Consider the following 20,465-nt stretch of genomic DNA (forward strand, 5'->3'; position numbering starts at 1 on the left):
TTAGGCACAAGGATCCTGGATGTTCCTGGATTCATCCACCCCTCCCTGCAGACTGGCTGTGGAATTCTGATTGAATTAACCAGAAAACTCCTCTCACACTCGATTACTATCTGTCCGATAGGCAAAAGTGTTCCATTTCATTTTCCAAAACACAGAAACTCAACTTGGTCATGTTGCCTGTAGATTTCTAAGCATGACACGCCAATTTGTTGTGTTTTTTATATCCTAATGGATACTCTGTCTAAACTCTTGTTTATATTGCGTCAGAATACAAATTTTGGGAAGGAAGAAGGCAAAACAAACTCAGACCCAGAAGCACTTTAGGAAATTGCCACTCAAGAAACAAAAAATCGACTGAGGCACCCAAAACCATGTCAGAAATGCCCTTATTGAAAATACCATTCCTCCCGTGCCCTGAACTCCACATTCCAGCCACAAATCCAATGCTCACATCAGAAAATTCATTACAAACATTATTTATCAAAAATGATAAATAACAAAAATATGAAAAAACCAAAGAAATCTAAGTCCTTAGATTTATTGTGCTTGGTTAGTCACAAGGAATGTACTGTTTTTGGATTCATCCACCCCTCCCAGGTGAGTGGCTGCGGAATTCTGTTTTAATTAATCTGAAAATTGCACTCACACTCAATTTTCAGGGAATTAATATCTGTATGCTCAGCAAAAGTGTTCCATTCCATTTTCCAAAACGGAAAAACTCTTGCTCATGTTTCCTGTAGATTTCTACAGATGAAACGCCAATTTGTTGTATTTTTCATATCCTAAAGGATACTCTGTCTAAAATCTTTTTTGTATTGCGTGGAATACAAAATTGGGAAGGAAGAATGCAAAAAAAAAACTCAGACCCAGAAGCAATTTAGGATATTGCTGCTCAAGAAATCAAAAATTGGCTAAGTCACCCAAAACCATGACAGAAATGCCCTGATTGAAAATACCATTACTCCCGTGCCCTGAACTCCATATTCCAGCCTCAAATCCAAAGCTCACATCAGAAAATTCATTACAAACTATGATAAATAAGAACAATATGAAAAAAAAAAAAACAAAGAAATCCAAGAGTCCTTAGTGATATTGGGCTTGCTTAGTCACAAGGAAACTACTGTTTCAAGAATTATCCACCCCTCCCAGCTGACTGGCGGTGGAATTCTGTTTTAATTAACCTGAAAATTGCACTCACTCTCGATTTGGAGGGAATTAATATCTGTCCGCTCAGCAAAAGGTTTCCATTTCATTTTCCAAAACACAAAAACTCCTCTTGCTCATGTTGCCTGTAGATTTGTAAGCATGAAACGCCAATTCATTGTGTTTTTCTTCATAATGCCGGCAGAAAACAAAAGGTTACATGCTAGAATGCATTCAAAAAAGTAAAGTCCATAGATCATGTCCAGAAAAAGACAAACAAATACAGAGGCTGTAGCAAGATCTGGATTGAGATAGCCACAACACACCGCATATTTCTGCTTTCATCCAGGAATATCCAAAGTATGGTGAAATTCGGGTGAAATTTAACGAAAAAATCACCGTCAAACTGGTTTTGGAGAAAAGCACAATTTTCTGTTCGGCAAATGTATCCAATGTCATGTTTACAAACAGAAATATCATTCTTTATCCGGTTTCTGAAGCTTTCTGCCTGGAAAACTCGAATGTGTGGAGGCTGTGACTCCATGTGGAACCAATTAGTGTTTGCCAGTAGAAAACAAAAATGCTAAAATGAATTCAAAACCGTAAAGTCCATAGATAATGTAAAGAAAACCAAAACAAACACAGAGGCTGTTTCCCGGCAGAAAATAAAAAGTTATATGGTAAAGTGCATTGAAAACTTCAAGTCTGTAGATAATGTCCAGAAAACACATACAAACACAGAGGATGCAGAAAGATTTGGGATTAAGATAGCCACAACACACCAGATAGTTCTGCTTTTATCCAGGCATATCCGGACAAAGTGTTGTGGAATTTGGGTGAAATTTCACCGAAAAATCACCGTCAAAGTGGTATTGGAGAAAAGCACAATCTTTCTGTTCGGCAAGTGGATCCAATGTCATGTTTACAAACAGAAATAGCATGTTTTCTCGGGATTCTGAACTGTTCTTCTGAGAAAACTCGAATGTGTGGAGGAATTGAATCCATGTAGAACCCATTAACGTTTTCCAGGAAGAAAAGAAAAAGTTACATGCTAAAATGCTTTCAAAACTGTCAAGTCCGTATATAAAGCCCATAAAACACAAAGAAACACAGAGGCTGTAGCAAGATCTGGGATTGAGATAGCCACAACACACTGGATATTTCTGCTTTCCTCCAGGCACATCCGGACAAAATGTTGTGGAATTCGGGTGAAAATTAACCTAAAGAAAGAAAGAAAGAAAGAAAGAAAGAAAGAAAGAAAGAAAGAAATCCAAGAGTCCTTAGTGATATTGGGCTTGATTGGCACAAGGAAACCTGCTGTTTTTATTTTCCAAAACACAAAAACTCCTCTTGGTCGTGTTGCCTGTTGATTTCTAAGGATGAAATGCCAATTCATTGTTTTTTTTTCATAATGGCAACTCTGTCTAAACTCTTGTTTGTATTGCATCAGAAAACAAATTTGGGAAGGAAGAAGGCAAAACAAACCCAGACCCAGAAGCACTTTAGGAAATTGCTACTCAAGAAAGCAAAAATCAGCTGAGGCACCCAATACCATGACAGAAATGCCCTGATTGAAAGTACCATTCCTCCCGTTCCCTGAACTGCATATTCCAGCCTCAAATCCAAAGCTCACATAAGAAAATTCACTACAAATTATGATAAATAAGAACAATATGAAAAAAAAAAACAAATCCAAGTTTCCTTAGTGATATTGGCCTTGATTTAGTCAGAAGGAAAGTCGCTGTTTCCGGATTCATCCACCCCTCCCAGCTGACTGGCTGTGGAATTCTGATTAAATTATACTGAAAACCGCACTCACACTCGATTTGGAGGGAATGATTTTATGTCCTCTCAGCAAAAGGGTTCCGTTTAATTTTCCAAAACACAAAAACTCCTCTTGGTCATGTTGCCTGTAGATCTCTAAATATGAAACACGAATTTGTTGTTGTTTTTTTTTTATTTCAGAAAGGATACTCTGTCCAAAATCTTGTTTGTATTGAATCAGAATACAAAATTTGGGAAGGGAGAAGGCAAAACAAACTCAGACCCAGAAGCACTTTAGGAAATTGCCACTCAATAAACCAAAAGTGAGCTGAGGCACCCAAAACCATGACAGAAAGCCAGAATTGGAGAAAACCAACAGTTGTGCCCTGATTGAAAAAGCGCAAACCTCCCATGCCCTGAACTAATTCTTCCAGCCTCAAAACCAAAGCTCACATTAGAAAATTCATTACAAACCATGATAAATAAGAAAAATGTGGAAAAAGCCAAAGAAATCCAAGAGACCTTAGTGATATTGGCCTTGATTAGGCACAAGGAAACTGGCTATTCCCGATTCATCCACCCCTCCCAGCTGACTGGCTGTGGAATTCTGATTAAATTATACTGAAAACTGCACTCACACTCGATTTGGAGGGAATGATTTTATGTCCCCTCAGCAAAAGGGTTCCATTTAATTTTCCAAAACACAAAAACTCCTCTTGGTCATGTTGCCTGTAGATCTCTAAATATGAAACACGAATTTTTTTTTTTTATTTCATAAAGGATACTCTGTCTAAAATCTTGTTTGTATTGCATCAGAATACAAAATTTGGGAAGGAAGAAGGCAAAACAAACTCAGACCCAAAAGCACTTTAGGAAATTGCCACTCAATAAACCAAAAGTGAGCTGAGGCACCCAAAACCATGACAGAAAGCCAGAATTGGAGAAAACCAACAGTTGTGCCCTGATTGAAAAAGCGCAAACCTCCCATGCCCTGAACTAATTCTCCAGCCTCAAAACCAAAGCTCACATTAGGAAATTCATTACAAACCATGATAAATAAGAAAAATGTGAAAAAAAGCCAAAGAAATCCAAGAGACCTTAGTGATATTGGCCTTGATTAGGCACAAGGAAACTGGCTATTCCCGATTCATCCACCCCTCCCAGCTGACTGGCTGTGGAATTCTGATTAAATTAACCTGAAAACCGCACTCTCACTCGCTTTGGAGGGAATTAATATCCATCCCCTCAGCAAAAGGGTTCCATTTCATTTTCCAAAACATCTCTTGGTCATGTTGCCTTTAGAATTCTAAGCATGAAACGCCAATATTTGTGTTTTTTAATATCCTAATGGATTCTCTGTCTAAACTCTTGTTTGTATTGCATTGGAATACAAAAATTAAGAAGGAATAAGGCAAAATAAACTCAGAACCAGAAACACTTTAGGAAATTGCTACTAAGGTACCAAAAATCGGCTGAGGCACCCAAAACCACGACTGAAATGCCCAGATTGAAAATTCCATTCCTCCCCTGCCCTGAACTCCATGTTCCAGCCTCAAATCCAATGCTCACATCAGAAAATTCATTACAAACTATGATAAATAAAAACTATGAAAAACCAAAGAAATCCAAGAGTCCTTAGTGATATTGGGCTTGATTTAGTCACAAGGAAACTGCTGTTTCTGGATTCATCCACCACTCCCTGCTGACTGACTGTGCAATTCTGATTGAATTAAACTGAAAACTGCACTCACACTCGATTTGGAGGGAATTAATATCTGTCCCCTCAGCAAAAGTGTTGTATTTCATTTTGCAAAATCAAAAACTCCTCTAGGTCATGTTTTCTGTAGATTTATAAGCATGAAATGCAAATTCGTTGTCTCTCTATTTCATAATGGCACTCTGTCTAAACTCTTGTTTGTATTGCATCAGAATACAAATTTTGGGAAGGAAGAAGGCAAAAGAAACTCAGACCCAGAAGCAGATTAGAAAATTGCTGATTAAGAAACAAAAAATTGACTGAGGCACCCAAAACCTTGACAGAAATGCCCTGATTGAAAAGACCATTCCTCCCGTGCCCTGAACTCCATATTCCAGCCTCAAATCAAAAGCTCACATCAAAAAATTCATTACAAACCATGATACATAAGAAAAATATGTAAAAACCAAAGAAATCCAAGAGCCTTAGTGATATTGTGCTTGATTTAGTCAGAAAGATACTGGCTGTTTCCAGATTCATCCACCCCTCCCAGCTGAGTGGCTGTTGGATTCTGATTGAATTAACCTGAAAATTGCACTCACAATTGATTTGGAGGGAATTAATATCTGCCCCTCAGCAAAGGGTTCCACTTCATTTTCCAAAACACAAAAACTCCTCTTGGTCATTTTGCTTTAGATTTCTAAGCATGAAATGCCAATTCATTGTGTTTTTTTTTTTTTTTCATAATGGCAACTCTGTCTAAACTCTTGTTTGTATTGCGTAAGAATACCAAATTTGGGAAGGAAGAAGGCAAAGCAAATTCAGACACAGAAGCAATTTAGTAAATTGCTGCTCAAGAAAGCAAACTTTGGCTGAGGCACCCAAAACCATGACAGAATGCCAGAATTGGAGCAAGCCAACAGTTGTGACCAGATTGAAAAAGACCAAACCTCCCATGCCCTGAACTAATTCTTCCAGCCTCAAAACCAAAGCTCACATTAGAAAATTCATTAGAAACCATGATAAATAAGAAAAATGTGAAAAAAGCCAAAGGTATCCAAGAATTCTAAGTGATATTGGGCTTGATTAGGCACAAGGAAACTGGCTGTTTCCAGATTCATCTACCCCTCCCAGCTGACTGGCTGTGAAATTCTGATTGAATTAACCTGAAAACTGCACTCACACTCGATTTGGAGGGAATTAATATCTGTCCCCTCAGCAAAAGAGTTCCATTTCATTTTCTAAAACACAAAAACTCCTTTTGGTCATGTTGCCTGGAGATTTCTAAGCATGAAACGCCAATGTTGTTTTTTTTATATACTAATGTATACTCTGTCTAAACTCTTGTTTTTATTGCATCAGAATACAAATTTTGGGAAGGAAGAAGGCAAAACAAACTCAGACCCAGAAACACTTTAGGAAATTGCCTCTCAAGAAACCAAAAATCAACTTAGGTACCCAAAAATATGACAGAAATGCCGTGATTGAAAAGACAATTCCTCCCGTGCCCTGAATTCCATATTCCATCCTCAAATCCAATGCTCACATCAGAAAATTCATTACAAACTATGATAAATAACAAAAATATGAAAAAAAAAACAAAAGAAATCCGATAGTCCTTAGATTTATTGGGCTTAGTTAGTCACAAGGAAACTACTGTTTCCGGATTCATCCATCCCTCCCAGCTGACAGGCTGTGGAATTCTATTTTAATTAACCTGAAAATTGCACTTACACTCGATTTGGAGGGAATTTATATCTGTCCGCTCAGCAAAAGAATTCCAAAACACAAAAACTCCTCTAGGTTATGTTTTCTGTAGATCTTTAAGCATGAAATGCAAATTCATTGTGTTTTTATTTCGTAATGGCACTCTGTCTAAACTCTTGTTTGTATTGTGTCAGAATACAAATTTTGGGAAGGCAGAAGGCAAAACAAACAGACCCAGAAGCAATTTAGGAAATTGCTGCGCAAGAAACCAAATATCGGCTGAGGCACCGAAAACCATGACAGAAACCAGAATTGGAGCAAGCCAACAGTTGTGCCCTGATTGAAAAAGACCAAGCCTTCCATGCCCTGAACTTATTCTTCCAGGCTCAAAACCAAAGCTCACATTAGAAAATTCATTACAAAGCATGATAAAAAAGAAAAATGTGAAAAACGCCAAAGAAATCCAACAGTCCTTAGTGAGATTTGCCTTGATTTGGCACAAGGAAACTGGCTGTTCCCGATTCAACCACCCCTCCCAGCAGACTGGCTGTGGAATAATAATTTAATTAACGTGAAAACCGCACTCACACTCGTTTTGGAAGGAATTAATATCTGTGCCCTCAGTAACAGGGTTCCATGTCATTTTCCAAAACAAAAAAACTCCTCTTGCTCATGTTGCCTGTAGATTTAAACATAAAAGCTGATTTTTTTTATATCCTAATGGATACTCTGTCTAAACTCTTGTTTGTATTTCGTTGCAAAACAAAAATTGGGAAGGAAGAAGGCAAAACAAACTCAGAGCCAGAGGCAATTTAGGAAATTACCACTCAAGAAACCAAACATTGGCTGAGGCACCCAAAACCATGACAGAAATGCCCTGATTGAAAAGACCATTCCTCCCGTGCCCTGAACTCCATATTCAAGCCTCAAATCCAAAGCTCACATCAGAAAATGCATTGCAAATTATGATAAATAAGAAAAATATGAAAATTCGAAAAAAATCCAAGAGCACTTAGTGATATTGGGCTTGATTTAGTCACAAGGAAACTGGCTGTTTCCGGATTCATCCACCCCTCCCTGCTGACTGGCTGTGGAATTCTGATTAAATTAACCTGAAAAGTAACTCACACTCGATTTGGAGGGAATTAATATCTGTCCCCTCAGCAAATGCGTTCCATTTAATTTTCCAAAACACAAATATTCCTATTGGTCAGGTTGCCCGTAGATTTCAAAACATCAAACACAAATTTGTTGTGTTTTTTATTTCATAAAGGATACTCTTTCCAAAATCTTCTTTGTATTGCATCAGAATACATAATTTGGGAAAGGAGAAGGCAAAACAAGCTCAGACCCAGAAGCACTTTAGGAAATTGCCGCTCAAGAAACAAAAAATCGAGTGAGGTACCCAAAACCAGGACAGAAATGCCCTGATTGAAAAGACCATTCCTCCCATGCCTGATCTCCATATTCCAGCATCAAATCCAATGCTCACATCAGAAAATTCATTACAAACCATGATAAACAAGAAAAATATGACAAAAAAAAGAAATCCAAAGGTCCATAGTGATATTGGGCTTGATTAGGAACAAGGATCCTAGATGTTCCCGGATTCATCCACCCCTCCCAACAGACTGGCTGTGGAATTCTGATTGAATTAACCAGAAAACTACGCTCACACCCGAATTGGTGGGAATTAATATCTGTCCAATAGGCAAAAGGTTTCCATTTCATTTACCAAAACACAAAAACTCCTCTTGGTCATGTTGCCTGTAGATATCTAAGCATGACACACCAATTGTTGTGTTTTTTATATCCTAATGGATTCTCTGTCTAAACTCTTGTTTGTATGGCGTCAGAATACAAATTTTGGGAAGGAAGAAGGCAAAACAAACTCAGACCCAGAAGCACTTTAGCAAATTGCCACTCAAGAAACAAAAAATCGACTGAGGCACTCAAAACCATGTCAGAAATGCCCTAATTGAAAATACCATTCCTCCCGTGCCCTGAACTCCACAGTCCAGCCACAAATCCAATGCTCACATCAGAAAATTCATTACAAACATTATTTATCAAAAATGATAAATAAAAATATGAAAAAACCAAAGAAATCTAAGTCCTTAGATTTATTGTGCTTGGTTAGACACAAGGAAACTACTGTTTCCGGATTCATCCAACCCTCCCAGGTGAGTGGCTGTGTAATTCTGTTTTAATTAACCTGAAAATTACACTCACACTGAATTTGGAGGGAATTAATATCTGTCCGCTCAGCAAAAGGGTTCCATTTCTTTTTCCAAAACACAAAAACTACTCTTGCTCGTGTTGCCTGTAGATTTCTAAGCATGACACGCCAAATGGTTGTGTTTTTTATCTCATAATGGATCATCTGTCTAAACTCTTCTTTGTATTGCGTCAGAATACACAATTTGGGAAGGAAGAAGGCAAAACCAACTCAGACCCAGAAATCATACCAAAAGTCGGCTGAGGCACCCAAAACAATGACAGAAAGCCAGAATCGGAGCAAGCCAACAGCTGTGCCCTGATTGAAAAAGACCATTCCTTCCGTGTCTTGAACTCCATATACCAGCCTCAAAATCAAAGCTCACATCAGAAAATTTGTGATACTGGGCTTGATTTAGTCACAAGGAAACTGGCTGTTTCCGGATTCATCCACCCCTCCCAGCTGCTGGCTTTGGACTACTAATTGAATTCACCTGAAAATTGCCGTCAAACTTCATTTGGGGGAAACAGGCTGTTTCGTTATTCATCCACCCCTCCCAGCTGACTGCCTTTGGAAAACTAATTGAATTCACCTGAAAGTCGAAGTAAAACTAGATTTGGGGGGAATTAATTATCGGTCCCCTCTGCAAAAGGGTTCCATTTCTTTTTCCAAAACACAAAAACTCATCTTGGTCATGCTGCCTGTAGATTTCTAAGCATGACACGCCAATTTTTTTTATATATATATCATATTAAATCTGCCTTCTAAACTCTTGTTTGTATTGCGTCAGAATACACAATTTGGGAAGGAAGAAGGCAAAAGCAACTCAGACCCAGAAACCATGTAGGAAATTGCAGCTCAAGAAACCAAATGTCGGCTGAGGCCCCCAAAACAATGACAGAAAGCCAGAATTGGAGCAAGCCAACAGCTGTGCCCTGATTGAAAAAGACCATTTCTTCCGTGTCTTGAACTTCATATTCCAGCCTCAAAATCAAAGCTCACATCAGAAAATTCATTACAAACCATGATAAATAAGAAAAATTGGAAAAAGCCAAAGAAATGCAAGATTCCTTTGTGATTTAGGGCTTGATTTAGTCACAAGGAAACCGGCTGTTTCCAGATTCATCCACCCATCCCAGCTGACGGGCTTTGGAAAACTAAGTGAATTCACCTGAATATCGCCGGCAAACTTGATTTGTGGGGAAATACTTATCGGTCCCTTCTGCAAAAGATTTCCATTTCTTTTTCCAAAATGCAAAAACTCATCTTTTTTGTATTGCCTGTAGATTTCTAACCATGACACGACAATTGGTTGTTTTTTATTTCACAATGGATCCTCAGTCTAAACTCTTCTTTATATTGCATCAGAATACAAAATTTGGGAAGGAAGAAGGCAAAACCAAATCACAGCCAGAAATCATTTAGGTAATTGCCTCTCAAGAAACCAAAAGTCGGCTGAGGCACCCAAAACAATGACAAAAAGCCAGAATTGGAGCAAGCCAACAGCTGTGCCCTGATTGAAAAAGACCATTCCTTCCGTGTCTTGAACTCCATATTCCTTCCTCAGAAACAAAGCTCACATCAGAAAATTCATTACAAACCATGATAAATGAGAGAAATGTGAAAAAGCCAAAGAAATGCAAGAGTCCTTTGTGATATTGGGCTTGATTTAGTCACAAGAAAAACCGGCTATTTCTGGATTCATCCACCCCTCCCAGCTGAATGCCTTTGGAAAACTATTTGAATTCACCTGAAAGTCGAAGTAAAACTTGATTTGGGGGGAATTAATTATCAGTCCCCTCTAAAAGGGTTCCATTTCTTTTTCCAAAACACAAAAACTCATCTTGGTCATGCTGACTCTAGATTTCTAAGCATGACACGCCAATGATTATTTTTATATCATATTAAATCTACTTTCTAAACTCTTGTTTGTATTGCGTCAGAATACACAATTTGGGAAGGAAGAAGGCAAAACCAACTCAGACCCAGAAATCATTTAGGAATTGCCGCTCAAGAAACCAAAAGTCGGCTGAGGCACCCAAAACAATGACAGAAAGCCAGAATTGGAGCAAGCCAACAGCTGTGCCCTCATTGAAAAAGACCATTCCTTCCGTGTTTTGAACTCCATATTGCAGCCTCAAAATCAAAGCTCACATCAGAAAATTCATTACAAATCATGATAAATGAGAGAAATGGGAAAAAGCCAAAAAATGCAAGAGTCCTTTGTGATATTGGCCTTGATTTAGTAACAAGGAAACCGGATTTATCCGGATTCACCACCGCTCCCAGCTGACTGACTTTGGAAAACTATTTGAATTCACCTGAAAATCGACATCAAACTTGATTTCGGGGGAATTAATTATCGGTCCCCTCTGCAAAAGTGTTCCATTTCTTTTTCCAAAACACAAAAACTCATTTTGGTCGTGCTGACTCTAGATTTCTAACCATGACACGTAATGTTTTTTTTTTTTGCATATATCATATTAAATTTGCTTTCTAAACTCTTGTTGTATAGCGTAAGAATATAAAATTTGGGAAGGAAGAAGGCAAAACCAACTCTGATCCAGAAATCATTTAGGAAATTGCTGCTCAAGAAACCGAAACTCGGTTGAGGCACCCAAAACAATGACAAAAAGCCAGAATTGGAGCAAGCCAACAGCTGTGCCCTCATTGAAAAAGACCATTCCTTCCATGTCTTGAACTCCATATTCCTGCCTCAAAATCAAAGCTCACATAGAAAATTCATTACAAATCATGATAAATGAGAGAAATGGGAACAAGCCAAAAAATGCAAGAGTCCTTTGTGATATTGGCCTTGATTTAGTAACAAGGAAACCGGATTTATCCGGATTCATCCACCGCTCCCAGCTGACTGCCTTTGGAAAACTATTTGAATTCACCTGAAAACCGACATCAAACTTGATTTGGGGGGAATTAATTATCGGTCCCCTCTGCAAAAGGGTTCCATTTCTTTCTCCAAAACACAAACACTCATTGTGGTCGTGCTGCCTGTAGATTTCTAAGCATGACATGCCAATGTTTTTTTTTTTATCATATTAAATCTGCTTTCTAAACTCTTGTTTGTATTGCATCAGAATACAAAATTTGGGAAGGAAGAAGGCAAAAGCAACTCTGATTCAGAAATCATTTAGGAAATTGCCGCTCAAGAAACCAAAAGTCGGCTGAGGCACCCAAAACATTGACAGAAAGCCAGAATTGGAGCAAGCCAACAGCTGTGCCCTGATTGAAAAAGACCATTCTTTCCGTGTCTTGAACTTCATATTGCAGCCTCAAAATCAAAGCTCACATCAGAAAATTCATTACAAACCATGATAATTAAGACAAATGTGAAAAAAGCCAAAGAAATGCAAGAGTCCTTTGTGATATTGGGCTTGATTTAGTCACAAGGAAACAGGCTGTTTCCGGATTCATCCACCCCTCCCAGCTGACTGGCTTTGTAAAACTAATTGAATTCACCTGAAAATCGCTGTGAAACTTCATTTGGGTGGAAACCGTCTGTTTCCGGATTCATCCACCCCTCCAAGCTGACTGCCTTTGGAAAAGTTTTTGAATTCACTGGAAAATCGATATCAAACTTGATTTCGGGCGAATTACTTATCGGTCCCCTCTGCAAAAGGGTTCCATTTCTTTTTCGAAAACACAAAAACTCATCTTGGTTGTGATGACTCTAGATTTCTAACCATGACACGCCAATGTTTTTTTTTTTTTTGTATATATCATATTAAATCTGCTTTCTAAACTCTTGTTTGTATTGCGTCAGAATATAAAATTTGGGATGGAAGAAGGCAAAACCAACTCTGACCCAGAAATAATTTAGAAAATTGCTGCTCAAGAAACCAAAACTCAGCTGAGGCACCCAAAACAATGACAGTAAGCCAGAATTGGAGCAAGCCAACAGCTGTGACCTGATTGAAAATGATCATTCCTTCTGTGTCTTAAACTCCATATTCCAGCCTCAGAATCAAAGCTCACATCAGAAAATTCATTACAAACCATGATAAATGAGAGAAATATGAAAAAAGCCAAAGAAGTGCAAGAATCCTTTCTGATATTGGGCTTGATTTAGTCACAAGGAAACTGGCTGTTTCCAGATTCATCCACCCCACACAGCTGACTGGCTTTGGAAATCTAATTGAATTCACCTGAAAATCGCCATCAAACTTCATTTGGGTGGAAACCGGCTGTTTCCGGATCCATCCACCCCTCCCAGCTGACTGGCTTTGGAAAACTAATTAAATTCACCTGAAAATCGCCGTCAAACTTGATTTTCGGGCAAGTACTTATCGGTCCCTTCTGCAAAAGGGTTCCATTTCTTTTTCGAAAATGCAAAAACTCATCTTGGTCATGCTGACTCTAGATTTCTAACCATGACACACCAATTGGTTGTGTTTTTTATATCATAATGGATCCTCTGTCTAAACTCTTGTTTGTATTGCATCAGAATGCAAAATTTGGGAAGGAAGAAGGTAAAACCAACTCAGAACCAGAAAGCATGTAGGAAATTGCCGCTCAAGAAACCAAAAGTCGGCTGAGGCACCCAAAACAATGACAGAAAGCCAGAATTGGAGCAAGTCAACAGCTGTGCCCTGATTGAAAAAGACCATTCCTTCCGTGTCTTGAACTCCATATTGCAGGCTCAAAATCAAAGCTCACCTCAGAAAATTCATTAGAAACCATCATAAATAAGAAAAATGTGAAAAAAGCCAAAGAAATGCAAGAGTCCTTTGTGATTCTGGGCTTGATTTAGTCACAAGGAAACTGGCTGTTTCCGGATTCATCCACCCCACACAGCTGACTGCTTTTGGAAAACTAATTGAATTCACCTGAAAATCACCATCAAACTTCATTTGGGTGGAAACCGGCTGTTTCTGCATCCATCCACCCCTTCCAGCTGACTGGCTTTGGAAAACTAATTAAATTCACCTGAAAATCGCCATCAAACTTGATTTTCGGGCAAGTACTTATCGGTCCCTTCTGCAGAAGGGTTCCATTTCTTTTTCGAAAATGAAAAAACTCATCTTGGTCATGCTGACTCTAGATTTCTAACCATGACACACCAATTGGTTGTGTTTTTTATATCATAATGGATCCTCTGTCTAAACTCTTGTTTGTATTGCATCAGAATGCAAAATTTGGGAAGGAAGAAGGCAAAACCAACTCAGAACCAGAAAGCATGTAGGAAATTGCCGCTCAAGAAACCAAAAGTCGGCTGAGGCACCCAAAACAATGACAGAAAGCCAGAATTGGAGCAAGCCAACAGCTGTGCCTTGATTGAAAAAGACCATTCCTTCCGTGTCTTGAACTCCATATACCAGCCTCAAAATCAAAGCTCACATCAGAAAATTCATTACAAACCTTGATAAATAAGACAAATGTGAAAAAAGCCAAAGAAATGCAAGAGTCCTTTGTGATACTGGGCTTGATTTAGTCACAAGGAAACTGGTTGTTTCCGGATTCATCCACCCCTCCCATCTTCTGGCTTTGGACTATTAATTGAATTCACCTTTAAATTGCCGTCAAACTTCATTTGGGGGAAACAGGCTGTTTCATTATTCATCCACCCCTCCCCGCTGACTGCCATTGGAAAACTAATTGAATTCACCTGAAAGTCGAAGTAAAACTAGATTTGGGGGGAATTAATTATCGGTCCCCTCTGCAAAAGGGTTCCATTTCTTTTTCCAAAATGCAAAAACTCATCTTGGTCGTGTTGCCTGTAGATTTCTAAGCTTGACACGACAATTGGTTTTGTTTTTTAATTCACAATGGATCCTCTGTCTAAACTCTTGTGTGTATGCGTCAGAATACAAAGTTTGGGAAGGAAGAAGACAAAACCAACTCAGACCCAGAAATCATTTAGGAAACTGCTGCTCAAGAAACCAAAAGTCGGCTGAGGCACCCAAAACAATCACAAAAAGCCAGAATTGGAGCAAGCAAACAGCTGTGCCCTGATTGAAAAAGACCATTTCTTCCGTGTCTTGAACTCCATATTCCAGCCTCAAAATCAAAGCTCACATCAGAAAATTCATTACAAACCATGATAAATAAAAAAAAAAATTGGAAAAATCCTAAGAAATGCAAGAGCCCTTTGTGATATTGGGCTTGATTTAGTCACAAGGAAAACGGCTTTTCCGGATTAATCCACCACTCCTAGCTGACTGCCTTTGGGAAACTAATTGAATTCACCTGAATATCGCCGTCAAACTTGATTTCGGGCGAAATACTTATCGTTCCCTTCTGCAAAAGGGTTCCATTTCTTTTTCCAAAATGCAAAAACTCATCTTGGTCGTGTTGCCTGTAGATTTCTAAGCTTGACACGACAATTGGTTTTGTTTTTTAATTCACAATGGATCCTCTGTCTAAACTCTTGTGTGTATGCGTCAGAATACAAAGTTTGGGAAGGAAGAAGACAAAACCAACTCAGACCCAGAAATCATTTAGGAAACTGCTGCTCAAGAAACCAAAAGTCGGCTGAGGCACCCAAAACAATCACAAAAAGCCAGAATTGGAGCAAGCAAACAGCTGTGCCCTGATTGAAAAAGACCATTTCTTCCGTGTCTTGAACTCCATATTCCAGCCTCAAAATCAAAGCTCACATCAGAAAATTCATTACAAACCATGATAAATAAAAAAAAAAAAATTGGAAAATCCTAAGAAATGCAAGAGCCCTTTGTGATATTGGGCTTGATTTAGTCACAAGGAAAACGGCTTTTCCGGATTAATCCACCACTCCTAGCTGACTGCCTTTGGGAAACTAATTGAATTCACCTGAATATCGCCGTCAAACTTGATTTCGGGCGAAATACTTATCGTTCCCTTCTGCAAAAGGGTTCCATTTCTTTTTCCAAAATGCAAAAACTCATCTTGGTCGTGTTGCCTGTAGATTTCTAAGCTTGACACGACAATTGGTTTTGTTTTTTAATTCACAATGGATCCTCTGTCTAAACTCTTGTGTGTATGCGTCAGAATACAAAGTTTGGGAAGGAAGAAGACAAAACCAACTCAGACCCAGAAATCATTTAGGAAATTGCCTCTCAAGAAACCAAAAGTCAGCTGAGGCACCCAAAACAATGACAGAAAGCCAGAATCGGAGCAAGCAAACAGTTGTGCCCTGATTGAAAAAGACCATTCCTTCCGTGTCTTGAACTCCATATTCCTGCCTCAAAATCAAAGCTCACATCAGAAAATTCATTACAAACCACGATAAATAAAAAAAAAAATTGGAAAAATCCCAAGAAATGCAAGAGTCCTTTGTGATATTGGGCTTGATTTAGTCACAAGGAAAACGGCTTTTCCGGATTAATCCACACCTCCCAGCTGACTGCCTTTGGGAAACTAATTGAATTCACCTGAATATCGCCGTCAAACTTGATTTCGGGGGAAATACTTATCGGTTCCTTCTGCAAAAGGGTTCCATTTCTTTTTCTAAAATGCAAAAACTCATCTTGGTCGTGTTGCCTTCAGATTTCTAAGCTTGACACGACAATTGGTATTGTTTTTTAATTCACAATGGATCCTCTGTCTAAACTCTTGTTTGTATGCATCAGAATACAAAATTTGGGAAGGAAGAAGACAAAACCAACTCACACCCATAAATCATTTAGGAAATTGCCTCTCAAGAAACCAAAAGTCGCCTAGGCACCCAAAACAATCACAAAAAGCCAGAATTGGAGCAAGCAAACAGCTGTGCCCTGATTGAAAAAGACCATTTCTTCCGTGTCTTGAACTCCATATTCCTGCCTCAAAATCAAAGCTCACATCAGAAAATTCATCACAAACCATGATAAATAAAAAAAAAATTGGAAAAATCCTAAGAAATGCAAGAGCCCTTTGTGATATTGGGCTTGATTTAGTCACAAGGAAAACAGCTTTTCCGGATTAATCCACCCCTGCCAGCTGACTGCCTTTGGAAAACTAATTGAATTCACCTGAATATAGCTGTCAAACTTGATTTCGGGGGAAATACTTATCGTTCCCTTCTGCAAAAGGGTTCCATTTCTTTTTCCAAAATGCAAAAACTCATCTTGGTCGTGTTGCCTGTAGATTTCTAAGCTCGACACGACAATTGGTTTTGTTTTTTAATTCACAATGGATCCTCTGTCTAAACTCTTGTTTGTAAGCGTCAGAATACAAAATTTGGGAAGGAAGAAGACAAAACCAACTCAGACCCAGAAACCCTGTAGGAAATTGCCTCTCAAGAAACCAAAAGTCAGCTGAGGCACCCAAAACAATGACAGAAAGCCAGAATTGGAGCAAGCCAACAGCTGTGCCCTGATTGAAAAAGACCATTCCTTCCGTGTTTTGAACTCCATATTCCAGCCTCAAAATCAAAGCTCACATCAGAAAATTCATTACAAACCATGATAAATAAAAAAAAATTGGAAAAAGCCAAAGAAATGCAAGAGTCCTTTGTGATATTGGGCTTGATTTAGTCACAAGGAAACCGGCTGTTTCTGGATTCATCCACCCCTCCCAGCTGACGGGCTTTGGAAAACGAATTGAATTCACCTGAAAATCGAAGTAAAACTTGATTTCGGGGGAATTAATTATCGGTCCCCTCTGCAAAAGTGTCCATTTCTTTCTCCAAAACACAAAAACTCATCTTCGTCGTGCTGACTCTAGATTTCTAACCATGACACGCCAATGTTTTATATATATGTATATATATATACATCTCTTCCCTCTCCCATTCCCACCACCATGTTCAACAGGGATCACATTTCAGTTAATTTTCAACACTTAAGAATAACTGTGCATCAATTACAGATCTAAACCAGTCATATTAAGTAGAACAGATAAAAAAAACTACTAAGAGGGATAATGTATTAAGTTGTTCATTAACAGTCAGGGCTATGCTGATCAAGCCACCATTTCCCATAGTGTCCACCTCACTCCAACAGGTCCCCTCTGCAAAAGTGTCCATTTCTTTCTCCAAAACACAAAAACATGCTCAGGCTGACTTGCCCCAAGTGGTGGAGTTGGAAGCATACCAGGGGATTCCAATTCAATCCCATCGAGGTGGCATGTACCAATGCCATCTCACTGTTCCAGGTGATCAGTTTCAGTTCACAGTTGGTCATGGTGAAGGGACTGGGAGTCAAAGGGAAGACATAGACAAGTCTAGTACCTGCTAACGCTAACCGATGGAGTAAATAAAGGGGAGAGTGATCCAACATGGGAAGTGAGATACTCAGCAGACTCATAGAATGGCAGATGTCCTAAATAGCACTCTGGCCTCAGAATCAGCCCTAAAGGCATTCGGAGCTGGCTGAAAAGCTCATGAGAGTATTTCAGGCATGGAAAGCCAAGACACTCTGGCAAAAGATCTCTGTGAGTGAGATCCCAGTGGAAAGAACAGGTCATCAAAGAAGGAGGTACCTTTCTCTGAAGGGAGGAGAGAACCTCCACTTTGACTATGACCTTGTCTAAACAAGATAAGAGTCGGAGAACTCAGAGGGCTTCCATAGCCTTGGAAACTCATGACTGGAGCATAGGGAGATTACTGATGCCATAGACAGGAGTGTCAATTGGTAAAGTCAACAACAGGAGTCACTGTGCACTTACTCCTCATGTAGGATCTCTATCCTTAATGTGCTGTGCATTGAGATTTAATGCTATAACGAGTACTCAAACAATATATTTCACTTTGTGTTTCTATGGGGGTGCAAACTGTTGAAATCCTTACTTAATGCATACTAAACTGATCCTCTGTAAAAAAAAAAAAAGAAAAGAAAAAAAAAAGAAATTATCAATTCCCAACTTGACTCTCACTGGGATTAAACATGACAATAGGTCTGCTCTGATTTCATCATCATTTAAAAAAATCATCTATTATTTTTCACTTTATGTTTCTGTGTGGGAGCAAACTGTTGAAATCCATACTTAATGTATACTAAGCTGATCTTCTGTATATTAAGATAATCGAAAATGAATCATGATGTGAATGGAAGGGGAGAGGGAGTGGGAAAGGGGAGGGTTGTGGGTGGGAGGGATGGTATGGGGGGGAAGCCATTGTAATCCATAAGTCGTACTTTGGAAAATTATATGCATTAAATAAAAGTTTAAAAAAAATATGTATATATATATATATATCATATTAAATCTGCTTTCTAAACTCTTCTTTGTATTGCGTCAGAATACAAAATTTGGGAAGGAAGAAGGCAAAACCAACTCAGACCCAGAAACCATCTAGGAAATTGCCGCTCAAGAACCCAAAAGTAGGCTAAGGCACCCAAAACAATGATAGAAAGCCAGAATTAGAACAAGCAAACAGCTGTGCCCTGATTGAAAAAGACCATTCCTTCCATGTCTTAAACTCCATATTCCAGCCTCAGAATGAAAGCTCACATCAGAAAATTCATTACAAACCATGATAAATGAGAGAAATGGGAAAAAGCCAAAGAAATGCAAGAGTCCTTTGTGATATTGGGCTTGATTTAGTCACAAGGAAACCGGATTTTTCCGGATTAATCCACCCCTCCCAGCTGACTGGCTTTGGAAAACTAATTGAATTCACCTGAATATTGCCGTGAAACTTGATTTTCGGGCAAGTACTTATCGGTCCATTCTGCAAAAGGGTTCCATTTCTTTTTCGAAAATGCAAAAACCCATCTTGGTCATGCTGACTCTAGGTTTCTAACCATGACACACCAATTGGTTGTGTTTTTTATATCATAATGGATCCTCTGTCTAAACTCTTGTTTGTATTGCGTCAGAATTCAAAATTTGGGAAGGTAGAAGAAAAAAGCAACTCAGACCCAGAAACCATGTAGGAAATTGCAGCTCAAGAAACCAAAAGTCGGCTGAGGCACCCAAAACAATCACAAAAAGCCAGAATTGGAGCATGCAAACAGCTGTGCCCTGATTGAAAAAGACCATTCCTTCCGTGTCTTGAACTCCATATTCCTGCCTCAAAATCAAAGCTCATATCAGAAAATTCATTAAAAACCATGATAAACAAGAAAAATGGGAAAAAAGCCAAAGAAATGCAAGAGCCCTTTGTGATACTGGGCTTGATTTAGTCACAAGGAAACTGGTTGTTTCCGGATTCATCCACCCCACACAGCTGACTGGCTTTGGAAAACTAATTGAATTCACCTGAAAATTGCAATCAAACTTCATTTGGGGGGAAACCGGCTGTTTCCTTATTCATCCACCCCTCCCAGCTGACTGTTTTTGGAAAACTAATTGAATTCACCTGAAAGTCGAAGTAAAACTTGATTTGGGGGGAATTAATTATCAGTCCCCTCTGCAAAAGTGTTCCATTTCTTTTTCCAAAACACAAAAACTCATCTTGGTAGTGCTGCCTATATTTTCTAAGCATGACACGCCAATTTTTTTTTTGTTATATATATCATATTAAATCTGCTTTCTACACTCTTCTTTGTATTGCGTCAGTATACAAAATTTGGGAAGGAAGAAGGCAAAACGAACTCAGACCCAGAAATCATTTAGGAAATTGCCGCTCAAGAAACCAAAGTAGGCTGAGGCACCCAAAACAATGACAGAAAGCAAGAATTGGAGCAACCCAACACCTGTGCCCTGATTGAAAATGACCATTCCTTCTGTGTCTTGAACTCCATATTCCAGCGTCAAAGTCAAACCTCACATCCAAAAATTCATTTCAAACCATGATAATTAAGACAAATGTGAAATAGCCAAAGAAATGCAAGAGTCCTTTGTGATATTTGGCTTGATTTAGTCACAAGGAAACCGGATGTTTCCGGATTAATCCACCCCTCCCAGTTGTCTGCCTTTGGAAAACTTATTGAATTCAACTGAAAATCAAAGTAAAACTTGATTTGGGGGGAATTAATTATCGGTCCCCTGTGCAAAAGGGTTCCATTTCTTTTTCCAAAACCAAAAACTCATCTTGGTGGTGCTGCCTGTAGATTTCTAAGCATGACACATCAATGTTTT

The sequence above is a fragment of the Oryctolagus cuniculus genome, chromosome X (genome assembly GCF_051225735.1).
Source record: "Oryctolagus cuniculus isolate XC-2025 breed Fujian yellow rabbit chromosome X, ASM5122573v1, whole genome shotgun sequence".
Lineage (NCBI taxonomy): Eukaryota > Metazoa > Chordata > Mammalia > Lagomorpha > Leporidae > Oryctolagus > Oryctolagus cuniculus.